Source organism: Rhinolophus ferrumequinum, chromosome 22 (assembly GCF_004115265.2).
Source record: "Rhinolophus ferrumequinum isolate MPI-CBG mRhiFer1 chromosome 22, mRhiFer1_v1.p, whole genome shotgun sequence".
Classification (NCBI taxonomy): domain Eukaryota; kingdom Metazoa; phylum Chordata; class Mammalia; order Chiroptera; family Rhinolophidae; genus Rhinolophus; species Rhinolophus ferrumequinum.
The window spans coordinates 45,113,090-45,123,002 of record NC_046305.1 but is presented as its reverse complement, the minus strand read 5'-3'; positions in this window follow the sequence as shown (position 1 = coordinate 45,123,002).

Genomic DNA, 9,913 nt, shown 5'->3' with positions numbered 1-9,913 from the left:
CATCCGTGTTGGCTGGCTTCCTTTTTTTCTGTGCTTTGTATCGAGGGTCACCGGCTGCGAATGAGGGGTTGTAGAGAGCAAATCAGAGATTTGAGAAGAATGAGTTTGAAATAGCCATCGGGGAGAGGAGCGGGTGAATTCACCTGAGAAAGAGCAGTATCAGGCATGGATGCACTAGAGTTAGATGACTATGAATTTATAAGTTGGTAGCAACCTGATTTTCTGTGAGACTTGACATAAGGGGCAATTCGGTGTGGTGATCGGAGTTCAGGCCCTGGAGCCAGTGAAACCTGGACTAGCTGTGTGACTTTGTACGTGGCACTTAATGCCTCAGCCTCTTCTGTACGATGAGAAGAATAGTAATCTTTTTCTCTTATTTCTGTTGGGAGAAATAATCGTATTTCCCCCAAAATAAGACCGGGTCTTACATTAATTTTTGCTTCAAAAGATGCCTGAGAGTGTATTTTCAGGGGAAGTCTTATTTTTTCATGTACAGCAGTCTACATTTATTCAAATACAGTCATGTCATCTTCTTCTGGAACATTGTCATAATGTACTAAATGCGTCCGTCTGGCTGACGATCTTAACGGGAGCTTATTTTGGGGGTAGGTCTTACTTTTGGGGAAACACAGAAGTTATGTGTGAAGCACTTACCCTGTTTCCCCAAAAATAAGACCTCGCTGGACAATCAGCTCTAATGTGTCTTTTAAAGCAAAAATTAATATAAGACCCGGTTTTATTTTACTATAAGACCGGGTCTTATGGGTCTTATGTTAATTTTTGCTCCAAAAGACACGTTAGAGCTGATTGTCCGGCGAGGTCTTATTTTCGGGGAAACACGGTAGGAAAGTGATACATAGTACATCATTAACAGGTGGTAGATTTAGCTTTTCATTTTCTCTAACGTTGTTCAACCGGCTGAGGGCAAGCAGAGGACAGAATCATCCAGGGTTGGGATTTTTCCAGACCGGTGCATAAAAAGACAGATGTTAAAGGTGTTTAAAATGTTGGCTGGAAGTGATGGGATGAATCATAGACCAAGAGGAACCACAGGTCAAGAGGGAGGTGATGAGAGGAGGAGGAGATGCATCAGGAGAAGCTTACGTTGATGGGCGGGGTATTTCAATCACGTGGAGAACCTGCGATAGCCTGGGTATCGGGATGGACACGCAGGCAGGGTAGAAAGTTGCCGTCAGGTAATAGGGTAACTTGAGTTAGTGATTTTTCAAGGCAAAGAAAATTAGGGAATGGTAATATCCCCACTGTGCACAGAGGAGGGGGTCGACGGAGAAGAGGTCAAGGTGGCAAGAAACCAGTGATTGGACGGCTCTTCCACATGGACCGTGAAGCCCCCCAGGACTGTGGTTGCAAGAATCGGAGTGGAGAGGATGAAAGGGCCAAGGTTTGAGTCACCTACTAACGTGTTGTGTGGGAGGCCGCCATTAGTGCGTCTTTCCACAGGGTCACATATTGTCATTATCCTTTGTTCAAATCCGAGGTCCTTTAGAAGGGTGACGGGTGACGCTGGCCCACATTTATTGAATACTTTGTACTAGGCACTGTTTTAAGCACTGTTTAGGTAGCAATTCTTTGAATCTTTGTGAAGACTATGAAGTGGATCATTATTCGTCCCAGTTTAGAAATGAAGGAGCCGGGGCTCAAGCCCTAGAGCTAGTAAGTGGCAGAGCTAAGATTTAAATTCACTGCACTTGGCTTCAGGTCTATGCATTTAACCACCACGCCACCCTACCTGTCAGCAAGTGAAGTCACTGTCACTGTAGTGTGAATGTGTCTCTCTGGGGCATTTCTCCAGGCCACCTTCAGAGCAAGTGTTGGGGTGGGAGGTATCTGTTTCCAATCATGGTGTGTGTGAGTAGGCAGCGTGGTCCCTCGTGTCCACCAGTCCCCACTTCCTCGGGGCCTGGCATGAGTCAGAACAGTGTCCATCACCTCAGGGATGTGGCAGCAGCCTGGGCTTGGGCATCAGGCCTGAGGGCCCACCAGGGCTGCGAGGCGAGGGTGCTGGCTGTGGGCTGCATCTGAGTCGGGTGTGGGATGCGTGGGCTTGTGCCTCAAGTGCCCTGCCTTCTGCTGCCTGCTCTGGACACAGGGAAGCAGCCTCCCAGCGTGGCCAGTCATCAAGCCAAGGAGCTGTACAGAGGGGTGTGCAGTGAGGAGGCTGGGCCCAGCCTCTGTGCCCTCTGCCCCCATCTGAGCCCGCACCTCTAGGCCCTATGAGAGGGAAAAGAGAACAAGCTGTTTGGAGGAGGCTGGGGAAAGCTCTGGAGGCAGCAGCCGCTTCAGGATGCTGCAGGCCTCCCAGGGGCCCCAAGGCCATGCCTCCTTTGCTTACTCAACCCGGAGAAGCGGGAGATGGGCAGCCAGGTGAAATCAAGTGACACATGACGGGCAGGGTGGCAAGGGGGCTAGGTGGTGAAGGGAAGGACACTGCAGGTTTCGGATGAGGCACTCGTCATCGCCGTCCACAGTGAGACCCCTCCCAGGGGCCACAGCCCCGTCCCCAGGTGTCTGGGTGCAGGGAGGCTCAGGTCTGCAAGCCCCTGGTTCCTTTAGTGGCCACGACGGGACAGAGGAGAAAGGAAGCTTTTCCTGTGAGTGGGAGACGCTAGCCTCACAGGGCCGTGTCTGCTCTCCCTCCCATTGTGAGAGGCTCACCTGGGCGCCTGGCTGCTGAGCCAGGACCTTTCCCATCGTCCCCAGCAGGAATCCAAGTGCTGCCAGCGAGACGTGAGCTGAAATAATGTAGCTTGCACTGAACAGGCCAGTGTGTATGCCCTGCTCCCCTGGGTGTTCGCTGGGTCATTGGCAAGAGCTGCAAGTGGAAACCATATGCTAAGGATGGCAGGACCACCCACCTGTATCACCTGCCTACCTGTGGACTGTTACCTGAGAGATAAGAAACCCCTATCTTGTTCAAGCCCTCGTGTTTTTAGATCTTTTTGTGACAGTGGTTTATCCTACACCCTAGACACAGCCTTTCGCTTGAAGAGATGGGGTGAAGAGGTGGAGGGAGATAAATGTAGGGGGGAAAGCAGGAGCAGTCGGTAGAGAGAGTCTGATGCGTCAAACCCGAGCCAGGCTGACTATTAGGGCTTTCCCCAGCTCTGGGGTGCAGCCGTCATTTTCACGTGTGGGATTTCTTCGCCCTGGGCCAGGCCCACACGCACGATGTTTGCTGTGCCCAGCCCCTGCGGGAGGCCCGCCCTAAAGAGGGCCATGGCCCCTCCTCCTCGCTGCAACTCAGGGGACCCAGACTGGGCAGACCCACCTCAGTTTCTCCTGCATTTGGTGAGACGCCTCCTGGGTCCTCGGGTGTGGTGTCCCTCACTGCTGCAGGTCAGTGCACCTGGCTCTGCCCGGTCAAGGCCCCAGGTTTGTCTCTGCTGGTCTTAAGCTGGTTGGTCTAAGAAGGCGTTTGAATTTGGGAATATGGAGAAAATGAAGCAGCCCGGGGTCAGCTGCCAAATGTTCATGTTGTGGAGCAAGACCAGGAAGCAGAGTTTGGGCTTTCAGGGGTCTCGGCAGGCTGAAGCTAGGAGGAAACAGAAAGTGTGCAGACAGCGGCAGAGCTACAGGAGAGAGAGAAGAGAGAGAGAGGGGAGGAAAAGCAGCAGTCGCGAGTCAGTTGGAAGGAGAGCCGCGCAGATATTCAGAGATGAGCCCCGGCCCGCGAGCGAGGTGGAGGGCTGGGAGCTCCCACGTGCTGCTCCTTCCGCTCCAGCTCTCCTTGTCCTTACAGTCCGAGGCTAATTGAAACCTGCCTCCTCTTCTGTGCTCCCAAAATTCTCAGATGTGAGGCAAGCCACACTGTGAACAGGGGCACGGCTGGGCTCGCACACGACCTTGCCGAGGCTCTTTCTGGAAGACCTCCTTCCTTCATTCACTCACTCACTCACTCTGTATTAAGCAGTCCCCTTGAAAGAACTTTCTCAGCACAGCCCTTTCAAAATACTCGCTTCATGAGACAAATAACCACTTTATCAGCTGACACCTTCATTGTCAATTATGGTTTTCCTGAAAACCAGATCCACATATTAAGTTAAGGAAATTGAGGGAAAGGGAAGAAAGGGTCTGACAAGGTGAGGTGGCCAGGAAAATATTACCCAATGACAGGAAAGGAGAATTCGCCTCCCACCACCCCCACCCCTAAAGACACCCTCAGCATGCTTCGCTCAGGAAGGGCACCGATTGTCCCACCCAGAACCATCACGGGTAGCTTGCAGGTGACCAAATTGGTTTTGAAGAAGCCCAGTGACTCCTGGGATTCCAGGTGTGGCTCAGGCCTTTACCTCGCCTCCAGGCAGGAGCAGACCGAAGGTAAACAGATGTCATGAGGCCTGTGGCTGCAGAGAGAACCACAGCTTCTAGGAGTGGGGGAGACACAGGGATGAGGTGGGAGGGGTCCTCGTGTCTGCACATCCCTGAACAGTTCTGGGGAGCGGAGGAGCAGCAGACGGCAGGAGGGCCCATCTCGGAAAGTTGTGGGGGACCTTCCCTGGGCTGCCCTCATGTGAAACCTGAGGCCACCCCTGTGAGGGGACTGCCACGGGCTCCTTATGAGCCTGTCGTCCCCTTCCGCCCCACGCACCCCCTACCCCACCCCCGCCCCTCCACTCTCCCCTGCAGATGGTTCCTATTTAGCACTACACATAATTTCTCTGGGCACTATTTCGTTCATAACTCATATTCTAGCTCTCAGATGTTTTCCTTTTTTGGTCACACATCTTCAGAAATGTTATCTAGTAGTTAGGAGTGTGGGCTCAGAGCCAGATTGCTGGGGTTGAATCCTAGCTCTGTGGCCTTGGGCAAATTCCTCAGCCTTTCTCTGCCTCAGCCTCCTCATCTGTAAAATAGGAATAATAGTAATAATAATACCTGCCTCATAGGGTCTTTATGAGGATTTCATGAGTAAAAACAGTGGTGGCACATAGGAATCCCTCAGTAAATGTTTAGCGCCATTCTTAGATAAATGGTACTTATTTTGTATTGTCATTTGTAGGCATGTCCCTAAAAGCTATTTCTTTTCAAATAAAGCACATATTATAATAACTAGGGCTTAAGGGGGAACATGGTCCATGCCCTCCAGAGTGAACCCAGCTCAGCCAGCCCCAGGCGGGTGGTTCGCCCAGACCCTCATGAGGGTGGGCCTGGGGCAGGAGGAGACGGGCAGCTTCCATGCGTTTCTGGGATTTGAGTGAGGAAGCCAGTCTGAAGGTTCCTGGCTGTGTGACTTGAGACCTGGGTGACATCTCGAGTCAGGGAGTCCTTATGTGTAAGAAACATAATGGGTGCACAGTCTTACCCAGTTCATAGGAAGGTCCTGAAGACAAACAAAAAGATATGAAAACTCTGAGAATCCAGAAATTCCAAGTTTGGCATAATCTCAGCTGTGGCCTTTCAGCCCTGCTGGCTTCCCAGGCTGCCTGGGGCTCCCAGGAGTGGTCAGGCTGCGAGGTGGGGCTCTGACTACAGAGCCCTGTCGGGGGAGGGGCAGGTTCCTGGCTGCGCGACCCCCAGACCATTGACTCCTGAGAGCTGGGAGGGTTTTGGCTTTGCTCATGACAAGATTCCTGGAGGATGTGGAACAAGCCTGGGGGCTAAGTGTCAGCCCCACAGAGGAAAACCCCCCAGGGAAGGGCAGGGCTGTGAGGCTGGAGACTTTTGCAGTAAGGTGGCACCTGGCAGCTAGCTTCAGGATCGTTGGGCCCCAGGGTCTGAGAGCAGAGACTGCTCCCTGGTCTGCAGTACCTCAGGGATGGCAGCCACACAAATCCCCATTTGGCCAGGCTCCCTGTCCCTGCTCAGCCTGTCCTGGCTCAGCCTGGCAGGAACACTGGGTGCCTAACCCACGAGACAGGCCACCCCCTCAGGGCGGTCAGCCACAGCCCAGACAGACAACAACTTTCCCCTCAGGAGCCCTGGGAACCAACTTAGGATCCCACGGCCTGAGGACTGGCCACCTGACTTGGCCACCTGACTGCCCATCCTCCCACCTGGCAATAGGTCTACCCCTGGCCCAGACACAGGCCCCTGAGGCTCCAAGCCTCCTCCAAGTGCCCCTTCCTCCTGAGCTTTTAAGAGAGACACGTGTCAGGCACACGTAGAGGGTGAATGCTTTCCTGAGGACAAAAAAAAAACAAAGCAACTTTGACAAAGAGCATTCAAGATGCTGTGAGGAAAAACATCTGAGGTGGCGCCAGGTAAATGCAACGCATTAGAGCGATTATACTTGTCAGAAAAAAAATTAATGACTAATTTCTTTTCGAAAGCCACCTGGTTGAAGTCTTTTGAATTGCACTCACATGCACCAACAAAATGCAAACAGCGGTTCTTGGAATATGTGTGCTTTCCTTTGCTTGTGTTAGGTAAGGTTTCCCGGAAACTCTACAGTCTTCTCTTCCTTTAGTGAAAAGACAATTTTTGTAATTAATCTGATCATTATAATGGATTCATTTATTGTATTTCAAAGCCCCCAGGTGTGGCATCTGGGGGGAAACAAAGTAACAGGATTGAGTTTTCCCTACCCTGTCACATGGGAGGTTAATATAATAAAATGTGAATGGCAGAGATGGCAGTGGCACCTGGAAGGTGGCTCGCGCTGCACAGTGATCCTCTTATGTGGGGTCTGATCATTCAGACCTTTAGTTCTCGTAACTTATAGTCAGATCAAACCACCCAGCTTTGGGCTAGGAAAGGATGGCTCCTGAGAAGGAGTTTGTTGGCCAGGACAGGGAAGGGGATGCGACAGAGCTCAGGGTGGGCTTTGGTGAGAAGCTCAGTGCTCAGAGTCCACTAATAAATGGAAATGCTCACACTCCATTGATCCCAACACAACAGGAAGCAAAGAGTCTGGGGAGGCAAAGAGAGCCAGGGGATTGGCAACGGAAAGCCCAAGTTCAGGTGCTGTTTCCTAGCTGAGCGTCTCCTTCCAACAACAGTCATAACGACCTCTCCAAATCTGTTTATCTTTAAAGAGGGAAACAAAAGATTTTTGGATAGTCTGCGTGAGATGTTTTTGAAGAGCACTTTAAAAGCTAGATGAGTATGTAAATACAAGATATTATTAATTAAACTTTTGCAATTATGTACTTGAGGGAGACAGAATAGTTCAGTCGACCCCCCAAAGGTAATCCCGTGTCAGGAGCGGCCAAGACAAGATTGTTCTGGACCAGATAACCCTCCGATAAGGAGCCATTACAAATTTATCATCATCATCATAATTAATTATTATTTCCTGGGAGGAGCTGCTACAAGGGGTGTACAACGGTTTCAGTGTAAAAAAAAAAAAATCCCTGGGCTGCACGTTCAGGTAAATGGATGATCTTGAAGCAAGGCGGCTGTGGTGAACGTTTGTGGTCGCGGCCTTCTGAACTCTGCGTCAGAAAAGGCCTCGGCGTCCCTCTTCTGAGGAGCACTGGCGCCCTCTGGTGGACATTGTCGCGCGGGACACCGCGACGCTGCGGAGGTGCGATGTCTGGGTGGCCGCTAGGGGCGCTGCAGACAGGCCGGTCTGGTGGAGCCAATTGAGGGGCTCCCAGCCATTTGGACAGATAGGTAGATACTGGAGACAGGCGGTTAGGTTTCTTTCTGCCTGTTGTGTATTTAGAATCGGGCCCAGGGGCTTTATAAATAGAGAAGAGTCTTACTGGTTGGGTCCTGGTAATTCAAAACATGCAACAGTCTTTAATTATCAAGGCACATGCTTCAGTTTGTTCTAGGAATAGCAAAAGCATTTGCTAAACAATGCTGATCAGCAAAAATGCTGATGGTCCTTCGACACTCAGGTGTCTATCAGGTCTTAAAGTCCCTGAATACCTTGAGAGGGAATTTGGAAGAAGCCGGTGGAGAGGGAAGCAAGGGCATGGAGAGTCAGGAAGTCGCGTGCCCCCTTCTGCCCTCCCTCCCCAGCACACCTTCCCCTCCCACCATTACTCACTGCATGTCCAGGTGGGCTTTGGACTCTGAGGGGAGGAGTGTGCACGGGAGGCAGAACAGGTGACTTCTGAGAGGCAGGCGGAGTGCGGAGACTTACTGCAGGCCTGACCCACTGGGTCCAGCCATGGGGAGGGTCGGTTTGTGGGAAGGGCCCTCAGTTGGCAGGCCTGGCCCATCTCTGACCCGACGACGCTGCTGGCACCCGCAGCGGTCTTTCTCTCCATCTGCTCACTTGGCTCCCCACCCCCACAAGACAGGGGGTGATTTTCTTAACGTTCTGGGGGTCAGAATGCAGGAACGCTGTCCTATAGGAGGGCCTCATCCAGGAGCCCACCCTCTGCCTCCAGCCCTTCCTCAGTCCCATCCCCCTCATTCTTTCACAGAAACGCCTACAAAGAGCTCAGATCCCCTTTTGCTTGCACAATAGGCCTCGATGTCCCCGAAACCCAGAGCTCAAATCTATGGCATCCAAAATTGGTTCCCTTTTTCTTGGACGAAGGGAGCATTGGGTCACTCCTTCTTGCCGCTAGAGTGGGCTGAATCCTAGGGTATTCAGGGAAAGAAGTGAAAATAAGGCAACTGATTTCCAAATTCAACCAGATTGAAATTCATACTAAGCTACACTATTAAAAATAAAAAGCTCTCATTTATTGAGTGTCTGCTATACACCAGGCACTTGAAATTCAATATTTCTAATCCTTACAACAGCCCAGCAAAGTTAAATTTTACTTTCTCTATTTTCTACATGAGAAAACCGAGAATCGGGAGCGATTAAACAGCTTGCTAAAAGCCACACAGCAATTGACATAGGCAGGATAAGCTACGGTCATAAGTAACTGCCATATTCTAGCAGCTAATGTTCAGCCAGTACTGGTTTATTTTTTATAAACATTTCCAGTCCATCACTTTCCTCTACATCATCCTTGCTCTGAAGCCTGGGCTGGTGGAACTGCCAGCTGATGGGCGTTCTTGGGTCAGAGGCCGGAGAGCTCTGGAGTGTCCCTGCCAGCAACAGTGATTTAGCCCCACCAACAAGGGCGCTTGGAGGTGCTACTCCACATACTCAGGAGTCAGAGGCCGGAAATGCTGGGGATCACCATTAAAGATGGGGCCCTGGTGTGTATAGCCTCCTCTCCTTATCTGGGTCTCACTCGCTTTCCCCCTTCTCTCTCTTCCCTCCCTCCTTCCCATGTCTCCCTGCTTCTCTCTGCATCATAAAACAGCTCACAATTTTTCTCATGGATGGGCCAAGAAATAAATACAAGTTCTCAGGATATACCCAATTTATTCTAAATATTACTAAGTGAAACTGACAATGAATGAAACTGTACTTGATAAAATTTGTTACCCACTGAAAATTAACAGAAGAATAAGTTTGCTTGACCAAATTTGCAAAATTTGATTAGGAAAAAAAAAATGGTCACAGAAGAAAATACACAATTGCAGAGGTTATAACTAATAGAATAAATGAATCAGAAGCTGATGATGAATCAGCTTTATAATGTACAATTTGAGTGGAAATGAATTGTCAATGAAACTAATTTCAAGAATATAAAAATGAAAAATGGAAAAAATTGGAAACCGTTTAACTGTACAGTAGGGAAATGCATTAAGAAATTAAATTGGACTGAAGGAGTTTGAAACATGCTTGCTTGGTGAAAATTCATCAGTGTTTCCATCTTCTGAGACCTCCATGTCTGTGTCAGTGACCTTTACTGGCTTACAGCCCTTGGTGGCTTCTGTGACTGTCATCACTCCCTTTGAACCTTATTTACATGTAGAACAACTCCAGTTCCAAATACTGAACTTGGGAATCCATCTATTTGCAGACAGTATTGCTTTTCCTCTTGTTCCATTTTCTATTATGTCCATTTTAGAGATCACTTTCTTCCACTCCTGTAAATGTTTCTGTTCACATGGATTTCGTCTCCAGCTTATATTTTTTCCCTACCTGCTC